Below are 16,664 nucleotides of genomic sequence, written 5' to 3'. Positions count from 1 at the left end.
GGGTATACTCTTCTAAAAACTAGCAATGCAGATCAACTGTTTAGCATGGATCATTCCACAGCCATAACACATTCAGTTCAGACTGAAAATTACTAAAAACATAATCTGCTGTTTGGACAAATACATTTATTTTATCTTATTTTCATAATGTAAAGTACTATTAACATAAATCCAATGCATGGAAGGCGTACAGCAGGCTAACTCATATTGAATGCTTTGCTAGATGATGGTGAATTTGGTTGACAGCAACAAAAGTTTCCCAAAGTATCAAGTGTTGGAGTTCCCCGAGAGCACATCAATGCACCACATACCATCAGAGTCAGCCCCCACACACACTGTTGAATGAAACTAAGTCCAGCTGCTACAGAGCGGCTCCATAGCACGGCACATTTCAGACTTTCATTTCTAAAACATGAAAAAACACCAGTGTGGTCTTTGAACATTGTTATAAAAGATGCACCAGTGAAGATGAAGCAACATTAAATTCATCATTCTGTAGCCTAGGGTGCCTAGCAGCATAAAACAGGGCGCACTCACAGAAACAATATATTCGCTTCTGCACGTCCCAATGAAAAACACTAAGTGTTTCTCCAATCTTGGTAATTGCTCAACATATGTAGAAAAAACACAATATCCAATTCAACAGTCCAACATCTAGTATTGGTTTTAATTATTACCTGCTGAAATTCCATTATTGGAAAAATAATAGGCTGGTAATTACATTTTCCAATTTCTCTGTGGATAATTTATCAGTTGAGCGCCCGCATGTCCAACAGATCTCAAACATATCAGCTTGTATGTAGCCCTGAAAACATAAAGTTTTTGAGATACAGGAATTTTAACAAGTCACCACATGTTAAACCAATGTCACAGTAAAATAAACCCATTGATTTGACAAACCCAATTAATATATCAATGCATATTAAATGATGAGTTTAAAATAAACACCAACGTTTTGTGTTGTCTTCTTTTTGTTTGAGCAAGGTCAGTCACTGCTGCGTGTCCCTTTGAAGCTTTAAAACTGAGTGACTGTTCATCTGCTACCTCCACAGGTCAGGCGGGCTCTAATCAATAGCTTCATCTCTTCTCTCAAAGAGACTCATTGGAATGCTCCAGAGGCGTCTGCGAGGAAGTACACACAGTCCTTGACCATGCTTCTTAAAATGTAAATGAGCCTCCGAATAATGGGACAAGTCAGCAATGAATATGCAGACGACCACAAATTATTTTTGCTCATCTCATAAATCATTTTCTGTTTGTTGGCCTTTCGGAGGTCTCAAGATTGTTGATTCTCAACCGAAACCAAGGACCTTACTTCAATTAACCCAGAGGCATGGAAAGTCCCTGTGTCTATAACCTTGTTCTATATTTTGCCTGGGTGATGTAATCACAAGTGAACAGCTACAAACATAGTAGTTGTAGCGCAATTAGGTTCAGAATTTCCTGTATGCTTAGATGAATGTCCTGAACCAGGATCAGGGCCAATCAGTTTTTTTTTGCTCAATGTATGTTTGCTATAAAACAAACTATCCATTTCCAAACCTTTTCTTGCTCCACTTGCCAACAGCTAGGACACTAGCTGTCAAGAACGTCCAATTGCTTGCCATTAAAACAGCATTGCTCATGCTCTCCATCGCAACCATCACCCAATGCACAGATACTTATTGATATTCATTAGGAATAGCAGTTTAGGGGGTTTCTCTGCTATATAAGTAATAATAATATTATTTTGTTCATGCTAGCAACAGTAGCTAGTTTTCTGTTACCCGGATTATGAAAAACAAATGTTATTTATATATTTGTTTCATACATTCATTTTGTATTTAATTTTTTTAATTATTAACATCTGTGGCGTAACAACCTTTAAGTTGTGTGTGCACTCTGGCGCTGTAATATCTGACATTCTATAAGTCAGATTAGATTCAACCCAACATCAAAGGACAAAGAGGATTGTTAAAAAAGAAAGTTGCAAGTCTGAGCATAACCCTCCATCATCTGTCATCAAAACTTCCAACCCTATTAAATAACTACTTTTCTGTGGACCTCTGTGGACAAGCAGTTCAGAGGTTGTTATTTTATGTCCTATTCAAAAATAACCCCAAAATAACACTTACTCTTTAAACAGTGTTTGCTCCTTGCTAAGCGATACCATCCAAAGGTTCAACCCAGGAACATTTTAACTCCAATTAATTTGTCAATTAAAATTATCTTACATATTTCCTGCCTCGTTAGACTTCACTTTGATGTTTGTTTGTTTGGTCGTGGCGCTTCCTTATAAAGCACCAGATAAAGTGTGCCTGCACATTATTTTCAGGTACGATCAAAGTGTCCGACTGCTTTGTGCAGAAAGAAAAAAACATAGATAAGACTTAGAGCGAGTAGATGTGAACACAACTTTATTTGGACATACTGCAGCATTCTGTCTGTCATCATATGAGGCTGTTTTAGCCACAGTTTCATAATGAACTAAAAATAGTTTGACACTTCTCAACAGCAGTCTGTCTGAGGGATTCAAGTCAGATAAGGGATGGCCACTTAGTGCGGGAGGGTCCCATTGTGAGACCTCTCCCTTTAGGTTGGCTTAGAAAACCCCGGGGTGGAAGTGGTGCTCTCCAGCATCTCTTGCCACACGGACACTTTCCAGGACCCGCACCATATCGAACCATTACGATTCTGCTAGGGAGAAGTCGTGACTTGCCCTACTCTGCCTCTGATTGGCTAGTACTCGTTGCCTTCGTTGGCTGGATTGGTTAGTATAAACATGAAGAGTTACATTGGTTTAGGTACTAATATCAGGTAAGCCAATCAGAGATAGAGTACAATGAGTTATGCCTTCAACATAGTAGGACAAAATCACCGCACAATATCACAATATCACCGCAATTCACCACTTTCCGGGGCCATAAACTCAGTGCAGGGAGAAAGAGCGCTGCTCTGATGTTCACATTGGGATCACATAGGAAAGCCTTTGGTGAAACTAGCAAAACTAGCTAGCTAACATAATGCCAAACACCTATTGTCTTGGATGTGGAAGTTCTAATCAATGACAGACAAACCATGTACGTGGACATTCACTGTTGAAAAACCCTTGTGACTTCACTTAAGCTTGACTGTGGTATAATATACATATTATAATGACTATAAACGTATCTCATCAGATAAAAAACACACAAATCCAACTGTTCAATTATTTAATTAACAGGTTTTTGTTTGGGATTCACAAGGTTTTCCTCCGGACAGTTACGATCTGAAAAGCAATCATGGAACAATACTCTTTTTCCTGTGATTTACAAATGTTCACTAAAAACACACCAAAATGTTGCATGATGTTTCATTTGGAGGTTTCTAACCTTGGTATGAAATCCCTGCTGCATTTTAATACCTGATTACAGCTAAATAAATGCTTTTAAATATTAACTTCTTGCCTTATCTCCAAAGGGCCATACGCAAGGGGTGAAGTTGCCGACAATGTTTTGGCAAGCAACAGTAAGCTGGTAAAAAGGTTAAAAGTGATCAAAATCCTTGTTTGAATGAAATGGAAGATAAGCACAATATCCAGAATGGAAATAATCATTGTATTCTCAATATAATGCACAAATCATGTGGCTAGTCTTCCCTGTGCTTGTTCACTTTCATACGAAACAAGAAAAGGACAATAAAAGGATTAACCCTGCCAGTACTCCCAGTACTCTAACTTGACCCACAAGAGGTGAGGTGGCAAAGAATACTACACAGCAAAGCAAGTAAAGGAGAGAAAAACAAGCTAATCAACATGCAGAGACAGGAAGCCGAGTGAGTCCGAGTCAAGCTGCCAGGCCGCCAGATAAAGATCTGTTTGACACGTAGGCTTTTAAATAATCCACTTGCAAGGATACCATTTAGAAACATTAGCATCCGGCTTGGAGAAGGTGATTTTCTGATTGGAGGTTTAGAAGATGGATGACAGCTTGGACAGACACCATGTGGAGACCTCTGAGACATACACACTTTGGATGTCACTCATTAAATCCCAAAGCAACTGCTGCTGATCCTCCAGAGAGTTCTAGTGATTCCTTGAAGGGAAGAGAAGTGAGCTCCCTCTCTGTCTTTATGTGGCTCTTATGTAACAATGGTGAGACACGACTGGGAATGTTCTAATGGGGCGGACTGCGACTAGAAGCAGGTGATGTTGGCTAAAACATTCCCTGTCAGTTCGCATTTCAAACGCTTCACAAGGTAAGTCAAATCCGGTTTGTGCAAGTCTTGTTCGCAGTCAGACTTTGCCGCCCTCTGGTTCTGCCAGGCCTTGCTATTCTGATGAGAACAGACTAGACACAATCCAAGAAAAGGACACGCCTGATGTGAAAACATACTCGTTACTCCATTATGACCATCACTATGACTATCACTCTGAAATAGTAATCCTTCTTGGCTTCATAATGAGACTAATGCTTGCTTGCACGTGAAGCAATCTCCCTCTGATGCAGCGAAACCGGTGTGGGAATCAGACAGGATGGCTTATAAAGGCCTAGACCATTCATAGCCCTTCTGAGAGTCTCAGGGAAGTTGTTTGCCATTTTAATTGCTTTTTCACAATTGGAAGCCTGAAATAAATCTGCACCATTTCAAGTGGCTCAAGCTTTTGTCTGCACTTTCAATTAATTATGTCAAATATTGTGGGCAACAATACCTGTCTGAAAGTAGAAATTCACAAGTGTTGGCAGGCTCCAAAGCTCAGACATGGATGTAAAGCTTATTAGGCAGGAAGACACACAAAGCCATCAGCAGCTTTTCTTAAGACTCAACTATCCAGAAAGACTTAACCGCACTATTTCATACTTTCAGAGAGAACAGTTTTATCTCAAGATTCAAGATTAAAAGAAACAATTTTCAGGAGGCAATTTCTATTTCTCTGACAGTTGTTCCTACTTCATGCCATGGATAAGGTTTATATCTGTATATAGGCCTTGACAAAGAAAGATAATGGTGGAAAAACTGCTTATCTTTGAGCTTGACATGCTGAGAACAATAGGCTACTTCTTTCACTCCACAACTTTGGTGTCATAAATTTAGTTCTCTTCTAAATACATGGCCAGAGTCAACTTAAACTGAAGGAACACAGATTGTGACCAAAAGTGAGGAGATGTGCGTATGCATGCGGGTGTGTGTGCGTGATCTTGCATGCAGTGGTGCTGGTGCTGGGGGCTTATATACCTATGTTGGAAAAGAGAGCCTACCCGTTCAGCGCAGCTTGATCTATAAATCAGTGCCCTGGTCAACCTGGCCAAGAGCATTTTCAAACCCATTTGCAGAAGATAATGCCAGCTATTCCTCCCAGCCCTTAGGGACAGGAAAGCCAGCTTCATGAATCACTGCCCCTTTTATAGGAGCTGCAGCATGGATCTCACCTTGCTCTGTCCACAGGGTTCTCTGAAATCTTCCTGGTAGGCAGAAACAAAGGGTGGCGGGTAAAGGGAAACATTTAAACTGTGACCAAAGTGTCCTAAAAATCCAGTTATGAAGCACGGCGACGTAATTATCGGGACAAAAAGATGAAGTTGGCAGTGCACCTCTCCAGTAAATTATTTGTAGTCTGCTGGGTAAAAGTACAATATTGCCAAATACCTAAATGATAAGTACTTTATTTCTCGTTACTCTACTGAGCAAGTAAAATTCATCAAGTTATGGGATGACAATAGCACAACATCCCATAAATTGATGAATTATTGACATTACCTAATCACACATTGCAGACGGCAAAAATGATGCCCTCTTTTGTTGATGGAATGATCTCACAGACAGGTCATCGGATTAGTTGTTATAGAAATATAACTGTATATTTTGGCCAGTAACAAGAATTTTTACAAACACAATGTGAAAGATATATTTATTATGTTTAGTTTCATAATTTGTATACAAAAGAGCAATGGTATGTTTTCAACTAAAATGTCCTGCTTTTTACAAATCATTGTCAAATCTGAAGGAATATTCATGTTGTGTTTTACGTTATTAAAAATAACAATGGCCAATACATGGCTCTCAAATATTGATTTTGGTAACTACTTTTTTGCCAAAAACGTCTTAGATGATATATAACCATGGGAGTGGGTTAAATCTTGCAAATTCCATGGTCTAAATATATTTTAGGTTTAAACAATATCATTATTTAAATAAATGCAAACTTACATGAGCAACTCTAAGGTGTTCAGAGACACATTTAAATATTTCTGGCTCACAACCCCGGTTGAGGTATGGGGAATTGTAAAATGTTGTTTCCTGAAATCTCCTTCGTACAGGCTTTCCACCTTCCTCTTACCCACACAACTTGCAATGGATCAAAACCAGGACCACTTTCAATCTAAGTCTCTGAATCTAATCAGCCGCGTAGTTATGGATGACCAGGTGTCCTCCCTTAGGGTTTTATGTACTTTTATGGCACGTTTTTTTAATTAGTGTTTAATATTTATGTTTGTGTATTGTGTAATGGCATATGTATTCTGTATGGCACTGTTTTTCTACGAATACAGCACCATCCTGCAATAAACATTGCAAATTAGCTTAGGCTGTAAATGCTTTGATATGTGGTATTGGAGGTTTTAGGGAATGTGTTTTGCTTGTATATCTGTCCCTTTGAACATAAACATAAACCTATTTATTCATATAAAGGATCTACCACGCCCATGGGTGTGCTGCAGTAGAACATAACCTGTAGACCTTGTTGGAATGGAAAACAGCCTTTTATCTAGTGTCCATAAACATGAATAAATTCCATGTATTACAGACAGAGCTAAATTAGTTCCCCTCCCTCCACCACCTCAACCAGTCTGTAACCTCATGCTGTGATATTACATTACTTTCTGACTGCAGTTAGGGAAAGTCGAGAGCACTGCATGACACTGTGTAACCTTGAAACATTCTTATTGTGAGTCGGATGAATGCTGGTAATGTGCAACCCCGTATTTGGTCATTTATAATCATAGTCCATATTTATATACAAACAGGATGCAGTGCACTACTTGTCATTCCGGTCACTGCACGGATATTGCATTAAAAGCAAGTTCAAAAGTCTCAGTGATTCTTCATTCCCTTCATGTACTTGTGCATAGATATGAGAGTGGAGAAGTAACACTGTTTCTGTGATGGGAAGTCTTACGTGTTTCTGCCTTATTTGTTGGCAATCTTCTGATCTTGAAATAGTATATAATTAATGGAAGTGCTATGACACTAGTTGGCGTATCTAACAAGCATTGGAGTATGGTAACGTAACGAAAAGATACATTGTAAAAAATTAAAATAAATAAAGTGTTGCATGCAATTGGTTATGCAAATATGAATGGTCCAAGTGGACAAAATATTGATAAAGATTGCACCATTATTTAAAAATCCTTACCTAACTATTCAAAATGTGCATCGCCTTAAGTAGAATGTTTTACTATTTCACTTTATTAAAACCCTTATAATGTTGGAAAGCTCGCCAATATGTTTATTCATTCATATACAGTATGTTATCAAGTATAATAGAGTACATCACAAACACTCATACGCAGACAATTAAATATGTATCACTTGTTAACTGCACAGACCTTAAAGATATATGATGGGCTTCTTAACAGTCTGACCATACAAAACGTATATTTCAGCATTTGAAAAGCAAAAGCTAGAGTGCTGAGAGTAAATTATTTAGTCACAAGCCTCCTACTTAAGTCTTAACATGTTTCTCGTTGTGAGAACAGCACTCTTATTCGCCTTGCCCAGAACTTAATTCACTTAAACCACTAAATTATTGCATTACATGGCTTTATCAGAATCACTTGTCTTCACTTCAATGTCGTGTATTTGGGTTTCAGCAAGTCACAGCTTCGAGAAACATCTCCAACACTTTGAAGGCTCTCAGTCTCTGCTTGAAGCAAAAGCCACAAGCCAAGACAATGTTTGGACAGCGGGGGAAATATTGCACAAGAGGCATCATCTGTACAGCTAATGTGTAAACTCTGTAGAGATTTAATGTAAACGTGATGTAGACAAGAGGGAAGACATCTTCAAACTGGCATCAGTGAAACCCTATTATTTAAGTGTGCCTTCTTTATTTTTTTGTTTTTACTTCTGCATTACTTGACCATGAGCTCTGGTGTGACATGGTGACACGCTGTCAACACTAATGGTGTACGATGGCATCAAGGCTCTGTCAGGAGGACACACTAGGCGCTCAGAGCCAAGGCCATTGGTAGCCCTCCACGGACAAAGAGCTGTCATCTCTGTCCCTCAGTGCCAAAGTGTCCCGCCCCCACTTCTTAAAATCTAATCCATCTGCCATATTAGCGGGGCACTCGCAATGCAAGGCATGCACTTTTCCGCCATTCACTGTTGTGGTTTCGCATGCCCAGCTAGTGGCAATAAGGGTTCCGGTGTCAACGTCTACAATCAACACGTGGTCAGCTACCATTTTCTTTTGTTTCTGTAAGCAAATAAAAAATGCTTTTGGTTTGTCTTGCGACACTTGCCATTAAGTAAGCCTTCTAAAAGTGTTATGGTTCCAGCTTCCAATCATGAACTATCTTTACTCCCCGCCATAAGCAAAAAGCAACCTGGTGGAGTGGCCTGAAAAAAATGTCCCAGTACTGATTTCTAATCCTTTTTTTTCGAAGAGTCAGCATGATTTTTGCACCTGAAAGTGCACAGAAAATCTCTGACTGTCCATGTGCTTGTATAACTGTATTCTCACCAAAACTGGTAATGGCTCGAATACACATTCCCTTGAGGGAAGAAGCTTTTAGAGAAGAAGAAAAAAATGGGGAAAGCTATGATGTGCTGACATCCTTCCATTGAAATGAAAAAAAGAGTGCAAGCCAAAAGACGAAAAGTCAAGATGGCTTTTCTAAAAACATAAATGCTTTATTACTATCAAATGACACATCATGACTTATGCAACAGTGTGACAGTACGTTAAGTATCAATACGGAATAATAAAGTAAATGCAAGACCAGAAGGACATTGCTCTATCCCTCAAATCTTAAATCTTATTCCGCTCAATATTTAATCAGTACAAAAAAGACGGTGGGCTTTTTACGTAATAATAACCGAGGTCCGGACCTCAGTGACCTCACAGGAGTCTATGGCCTGTAGCGCATTCTCCGCCTCGGTCAACGAGCGATTCTGCTCTTCAGTCAGCTCCTCTTTCTGTACATGCGCGAAAGAAGATAATGCAAACGTTACGTGAGCGGTTTGCTCAATTCTCGATGGGGACAATTCTGTCCTCCCAAAAATACTGGTATATTAGTATGTCCATACCGTCCATATGCAAACTTATGCCCTTGCCCACTGCTCATTGCATTCAACGTTCAATCTACATAAACTATGTGAATTTTTCACGCTGCATCCATTTTTGAAGCGCTGAGTTATGTGCCATTTAAGTCCAGCCTGATAAGACGGCTGACTGTTTGACCTTCACGTAATGTTCAGCATCAATTCTGGTTCAGCCAGTGTGTTTGTGTGTGTGTGTGTGTGTGTGTGTGTGTGTGTGTGTGTGTGTGTGTGTGTGTGTGTTGGGGGGAAGGGAGGTCTGTGTGTGCTCTAATTAGATGAGAACCTGAAAAGGATAGGGTGACAATTTGACAATGACAAGCAAAATGAATGACGCCCGCCGGTGAGCCGTTGCTCCATTTGTCTGCATCGAGCGTTTTGTCTGAAATGAAAGAGTGTGCACTTCTGCTGACTCGGCACGGCCAAGGCACCATGGTCTTACACGTGTGTCACATGTATCCGTCACCCCTTTGTGCATTTACCAATACACAAGATGTGATAAAACTGTCAACTGTGCCATAACCCAAGATGAGCATCCATACAGAATCCGTGCTAAGGTCTCAAACAGAAGGTGTAATATCCCACAAGTGGCAACTGTAGGACACAAAGCTATTTGGGCTCTAATGATTCATAAAATTCACAGTTGGATTTGATGTATTACAGTGGCATCACCATTTTATATATCTTTAACGCTGCGACAATAATGACTGCCTGAGAACGAGTCTTATATTTCAATTTACTATGGCACTCAACTTTATGAAAGTATAAAAGTATAATATTTGAGAGCGCAAAACGAGAGTGAGTTTTGGCCCATTTCGAGTGGTTTCTCAGCAGGATGACACAAAACAAAAGCACCGCTTTACAATGCAATGAAAACCACCACATGTGGTGTCAAAACGAGGGACATCACTTGAGCTGAACAACCACACCACTGTGTTGTTTGATGGATATAGAGTAAACTGCACTGTCAACTTTGATTCATCCCGTGTATCAGGTCAGGCACACTAAATGGTGCAATACCCTAAGATCTCATCTTATCTCAGTTGACGCAGACCATTGGTACCATTTACAGAGGGCCATTGTTTTGTCCAAACAACAGTCTAAAACTCAGAAATGTTTCAAATTAATTTATACTCTGAAAACCGGCAAATTAATAGCATATATATATATATATATATATATATATATATATATATATATATATATATATATATATATATATATATATTTGTTTAATAATTATTCTAATAATGGAAGGGCTAATTACTTCAGACCTAGAATGTTTTCCTCTCATCACAAAAACAGCACTGCAGATACTGGCACACATGCTTTACTGTACTACCTTGATGAAATGTTTTATACACAATACCAGCAGGCACATCCTTGAAAGGCACGGATAAACTTACACACACAGACACACACACCCACTCTCTCACACACACACACACACCTGTAAATACGACCACTGGACACGTGGTCGGACTGGCGATGCCAATGACGTCAAGACAAGTTTGGTAAACACACTGTGTAAATAAACAATGTTAACTTTTTGTATCTTATCAACATCTCAGCCTTTTACAGGTGCAGTGAGCTTTCTCCACAAAATGAAATGTTTCACATAATTACTCTTGAATGTCAGTGGAGGGCAGCAAAATAAGCGGCCAGATAAGCAAGCGTCCTTACATGCTTGAACAATTACAACACCTGTACACCACCCACTTTTATGTGCGTGGTGGTTAACCCTTTTAATTAGATGGCATGTGTGGTGAGGATGCAAAGCCATCTGTGACCATCTGAGATCACAGGGACAGCAGATGATTAGCAACAGTTCCTATAGCTCACTGGAGACTTTGATATGCTCACCAATAGACGGCTAACTGCACAGTTTGAAAGTAAAAGTTGAATTTCTCACATCAGAAAAATATCTCAACAGCAAAAAGAGTCGTGGTATGTTTGTGCTGCCAGCTGGTAATAAACTGAGGCCTTGACCTACTTTTTATCTGTCATTTAAATTGTGAGTTTGCATGAAAAAAATATGATTTAATTAAACAAATTTGAAATGATCAAGCAGCTTAAATGGCAACTTTGGTTATGTCGGTGCTGGCATCCTCACAAAGGTGATCTGTAAACAAAAAAGGAAAAATATCCAAATGCAAATTTAGATCTTTTACCTTTTTTGAAACCTGATAAAATGAAGGTAGTGACTGTACCTGAACACAGACAGGAGCTTCTTCACAATAAAGCCAGATGCAATTATCTTTGCTAGGAAGTTGTTACTGTCAAGCAACTGATGCAAATGTTGAGCTTTCGTCATTAACCGAGGCAACAGCTCCAGAAATCAAATGTCACCATCTTTCTCTCCTTAGTGTTTGCTCTTTCTCTTCTCTTACTCTTCAGCGGCAATTTGACTTTGTAATGAGTTGTGTGTTTTTTTTAAGGCTTAGGTGGTGAAAATGTAATTAAGCCCGCTTGGTTCATTTAGTAATGGCTACCTTCTAACATATGTTAATACCAAACAAGTGCAGATAAGTAATAAGGCCTCGACACAGCAAATTGCCCGAGACAATTTTCCAAAAATTTAGGATTGCAGTTCTGATTCACACGTAATGGCTTGAGAAAAAAGCCGGACCGCAAACAGAAAAAACTGCATAATCCAAAGCAGACGGACCCAATATATCTGGGAGGGTCTTTCTGATTAAAAGAAAAACAGGACTGATTACCATTTGACCTTTCAATGTCATCCATATTCACTACGTCACTCAGCTGCACTAACATACCTTGAAGAAAACATCACAAAAACACACGGGATGGATAAAAATAGGTCTCTAATGGTAGCGCAGGCCATTTTTAGGCTGTGTGTCTGTTTCCACTTTCCCCTTTGCAGGGATGCCCTGTAAAACATCGGTGTAAATGGTTTATAATGCCACCAGTGGACTCTGAAATGGGAGACCTGGTTTCAATCAGCAGTCAAATTGCTCCAACATTACCCTTGCAGACAGAGTAGTAAATCACTCTTTGCCTTTATGCTGCTGACGTTAAGGAACAAGCATTGTTCAAAATCCACCAAGCGTGCCGCTAAGAGCCTGTCTCTACGTGGGGATGGGATACTAAGCAGGACAATGGTGGTTACTTGCGGTGTCCTTTAGACTCCAGAAAGGAAAAACATCCTGAAAACGCACACTTCATATCTGGAGCTGAATCTGAATCTTGAAACCTACAGTTACTAGCCTGTCTTGCAGCCTTTACCTTTGGGTTATAGTCCGGATCCTGTAACGACTAAGTCAAAAAAGAGCCATCACAACCAGTTTGAACCAGTTTGCCAAATTTAAAAGAGTTCTCGGTTCCTCTGTGCCAACGCCCTGACAGTAGGCCAGTGAGGGATCGCAGAGCAGTTATAATCCCCTATAAACTGGAGAAATGCTGACCCCGCCCACCACAGACCAACACACCATGGGCAAAACCTCTCATTATAACTCCACGGCCCTGAAATTACTGAGATTTCCCCCATATGAAAAGCATGAGAAAGCGTCAGTCGGGAGAGGTTTGTGCCGAGTGGTTTTCCAGCGTGTGGCCACAGAAGAGCTGCTTTTCTTGAACAGTGCCATTCAGCTCAGCCCCTTCCAGGGAGCACCGGCATATGAGGAAGCAAAGGCAGATGCTCTGGCGACTAGCCCCAGACCAGGACTGCTAGAAGAAACCCCACACAACAACATAGAAATGCTCACACAGGCCAGAGATTTACCCGGGAACAACAAACACAGCAGAGACAGCATTAATAACGCGAGGAAACTCATTTGAGTGCAGAAAATCATGTTTTAAAAGAGGTGAACCTGCCACAAATGTTCAAAATGCAACACTGGTCCCTGGTTTCCCTCCTGTGTAATTAACGGATCATTCATGAAAGGACTAATACCAAAAAACAACTGGAACTAAGACGTTATTGTTTTCTGGTTGTGTTTATTTACATCAGTATTGGTTATTTGACTTGCACTCAAATACAATCTGGAATTCCATTGGGTTTCTGTTCTTTTAGCCATTATTTAAACCGCAACATAAACATTGCGGTTTAGATTGCTGCAATGTCTGCTAGCTCACGTTTGCCAATTGTTTCTATGGAGCCTAGCTTGTGCCGATGTGTAAGCCGAGCGGATGACGTCACCAAATACAGGCCGAGGTTATTTTCATTCGGAGACACTGATTCAGAAAAATCCCAACAGACATCAAATTAACTGTTCTCTCGTCTGGCAGGAAACAAAAGAAGAAAGCACTGTGATGATCCATTGGGGGCCACCCTGTGATCTCTAAGGCGTCACAAAGATTAAGTCAAATAATAAATATGTCTTCTCATGAATCCTTTGAGAAATGGTTGGAGTACAAAGGCCTGTTTGTCTGCTACTTGCTATGGTGGGAATGTGTCAGTATTCAGTAAATAAACACCTACGACGGCAGAACATACATATTGTACAGAAAATGTAAAAAAAAAAAAAAAGTTAATTGATTGTGTACTGGCTTTCAAAGCCTACACAAAGACCGAATGGAAAAATCAGGATAAACACAATGAAGAAACCCTGCAACTTCTCAACATCCAGTCAACATGATTGAAGAAAACAATAATGCTACAGCAGCATGGCACCTAAGTGCGCTGTCAACACAGGTTTACATGATAACATGTATTGTATAACAAAAGCTACCTGTGGATGCTACATCCAAACAATACCAGAAACAGTCACTTATATTCTAAAATAATTTACAGTGAGACCCCGCGTGTATTCTTCAGTGTCACAAAAGCCATGATATCTTAACATGGCTTTCCCACTGAGGCCTCTGTCGCGCAGGCTACAACCTTAACTATCCAATTATATCGAATCTAGTGTAGAAATACACCATGTCACTGTCTTTTCAGTCGACAGAAGCTGAAGGTTAGACACCCAAACATGCAGCGGGCCTCGGATCCAGTTGCAGAGAGCCTCTGATGCAATTGCAAGAAACGAACCCACCCTGTATCATCCTGTTACAGTTTGGCTCATGGCACTGTCTCTTCATTGCGTCTGTGACAGCGATAATCGGATTCACGTATTGATAAAGGATGGCCATGAGGATACTTCAGCACGTCACTCTTGCTTCCAATCCTTTCTTCAGAGAAATAAACCAGTGCTGCGGGCTGGATGCAATGCTGAGCATCTTTCATTATCCACCCAGATGAACACTCCCTCTCTTTCAGATCTGTTCAAGACCTGAAGAGGGCTTTAGGCTAATAGCTGTGTAGTGCGCACACAAAAGCTGTCACACACCCCAAAAAATGGTTTTACAATAATGGGTGACTGCTTAAATGTATCCTTTGCTCTTCTTTTTTTTCTTGCCTCAGCCGCAAGGAGAACATTCTTGACATCCAACCACTATTGCTGCAGCAATAGTCGTTTTAAAGGGCAGATGAATGACACATACAAGACAAGAGCGTTTTGAGCAGATTGCCATACAAGAACTCCAATACCTGTCTCTGGCGATGATAAAGAAAAAAGGAGCAAAGATTTCAGCTGCCGGAGGCGCTCAGGCGCTGCTGACTGACTTCGTCACGCACTCATGCACGCGCAACACATGAGGGGGGGGGGGGGGGGGGGGCTGAGAGCTATGGCATCAAATCCTTAAATCCTAACATTTCAGTCAGATAAAACAAACAGGGGGACAGGCTCACGCGCCACAAACCACCATTGCTCCTGTTTATGATTTCATTAGCGGGTCTCGACTGGAGCTGTCGTCCCTGCAAAGAGCATTTGCTCACTGAAAAGCTCCTGCACGCAGTTGTTTTGCAAACTCTGCGCAGGTTTCTTGGTCGAGGGAATATCACTTTATAAGTCATAAAGACAAAAAGTAGTCTGCTTCTTTCCCGTTTCAGCTTCATTTTTTTATGTTGTTTTTTTTTTTTTTTTTTGCATAGGTGAAAGAAGGACCGGATAATTCCGAGATTTATTCACGCGGACTAATTATCATTTGCTTCGCTCGTGAAATTAAAAAGTAGTTGTTAGTTAATACAGTCAGAGTTCGCGTAAATAAATACTAAACAGCAACACGCTGTGTGTGTGGCTGTCTGACGTTAGCTGGTGACCGGTTGAGCCTGCGCGAGCCGCCTGAACCGTTCACGTTACACCTTCAGAAGAAGAAGAAAAAAGCCTTTTCAAAGTGGTTCAGGCTCCAAAAAACACGCCGAACAAACAGACACACACATGAAGGACGTTTCGGAAGAGTTCACCAGCAGCAAGTTGGTCTCAAGTTCCGTGGAAGAAGAAGAAAGAAAGATAACGGTGCACTTACTGAATCTCCTCTTTGTCACCGCCGTTGGCATGTCTCTCCTGCTCTGAACACACTCCGTTTAGTCCCGTCTTCAGTTCGTAGCAACAACACACACACACACACACAAAAAAAATCCACTTCACGTTATTAACATGCGCAAAAAACACACGAGTTAGCGCCAACCAGCCGGAGAGGGAACGCAACGAAGAGGTGGGAAAGATACGAGTCCGCTGCCAGAGGAGCACGAGGTCCTATCCCGGTCGGCCGGCCGGGCTCGTGCAGACTGGATCTATTCGTGGCGGCTCGCTGCTCGCGGGTTCACGTCAGCTCCGCTCAAGTGTTGAGTGTCGCCGCCTGCGTGCGCGAGAAGGCGAGACCGAAATGTTATGTCTTCCCCTGTTTGCAAGTACATTTGCTCTTCTTTTGCAAGTTATTTCGCGAGCGCAAGTCCGCGCACAGCTTCTCTCCCCCCACCCCACTCCCAAGAATGAGCTGTGGAAGGTAGGGATTTTTTTTTTTTTTTTTTTTTTTTTTACGTCTCTCACTGCACAGTCACGCTTCTTTCTGCCTCTGTGGAGAGAACACATACAGGTCGGTCAGCAGGATCTTCGGATCCACTCGGCTACACTCGTTGCTGTGTCCATTCATTACTGCCAGTCCCGCAGCCTCTGAACACATGCACTCGACAGCTAGACACGAGGACACGAGGGGTCTCATATACCTGGCCTTGTATTATCTTTAAGCACCAGCTAAAAAAAAAAGGACACTGCGGACCTGTAATTGCCACAATGAGCGATATGGCAGCAGGCAGGGCAAATTCAGACTTTTTAATACATTTGCCTCATTACAACAGTGGAATTAAACTGTTCCTCGTGTCCCTGAAGGGGGGAGAGGGCTCCAGCTAGTTCAGGTGGTCCCCAGGCCTCACTTTGGGAGCCAGCATAATGTGTCATGAATCCCCCGTGAGAATAGAAAATGTATAAATACTGCCCTAATATCCTCATTTCCGAGAGCAAATACAATGCACACAAACAAACCTCATTCCCCTTCCTCATCCTTGCTCTCACCTTGTGAAGACTCAGGACAAGACTGTATTT

At 41.0% G+C, this 16,664-nt stretch overlaps 1 protein-coding gene across 18 annotated transcripts in view; it reads right to left on the bottom strand.

The window, feature by feature from the left end:
* The window catches only part of LOC137781520 (receptor-type tyrosine-protein phosphatase F), a 153,807-nt gene extending 137,659 nt beyond the window's left edge, over window positions 1-16,148 (bottom strand). For 7 of the 18 annotated variants that reach the window (XM_068570327.1, XM_068570378.1, XM_068570343.1 and 4 more), the window contains exon 1: window positions 15,589-16,148. The gene's annotated coding sequence lies outside the window, so the exon portion shown is untranslated. The remainder of the gene's footprint in view (window positions 1-15,588) is intronic. The other 11 variants (XM_068570396.1, XM_068570447.1, XM_068570404.1 and 8 more) reach the window with 2 other exon arrangements.
* Window positions 16,149-16,664: the final 516 nt, after the last annotated feature.

This window comes from Clinocottus analis, unplaced genomic scaffold (assembly GCF_023055335.1).
Source record: "Clinocottus analis isolate CAN_PGR_092001 unplaced genomic scaffold, fCliAna1.0.p SCAF_11, whole genome shotgun sequence".
Classification (NCBI taxonomy): Eukaryota; Metazoa; Chordata; class Actinopteri; order Perciformes; family Cottidae; genus Clinocottus; species Clinocottus analis.
The sequence above is the reverse complement of the archived record's forward strand: the minus strand, read 5'-3'. Positions and strand labels throughout refer to the sequence as shown.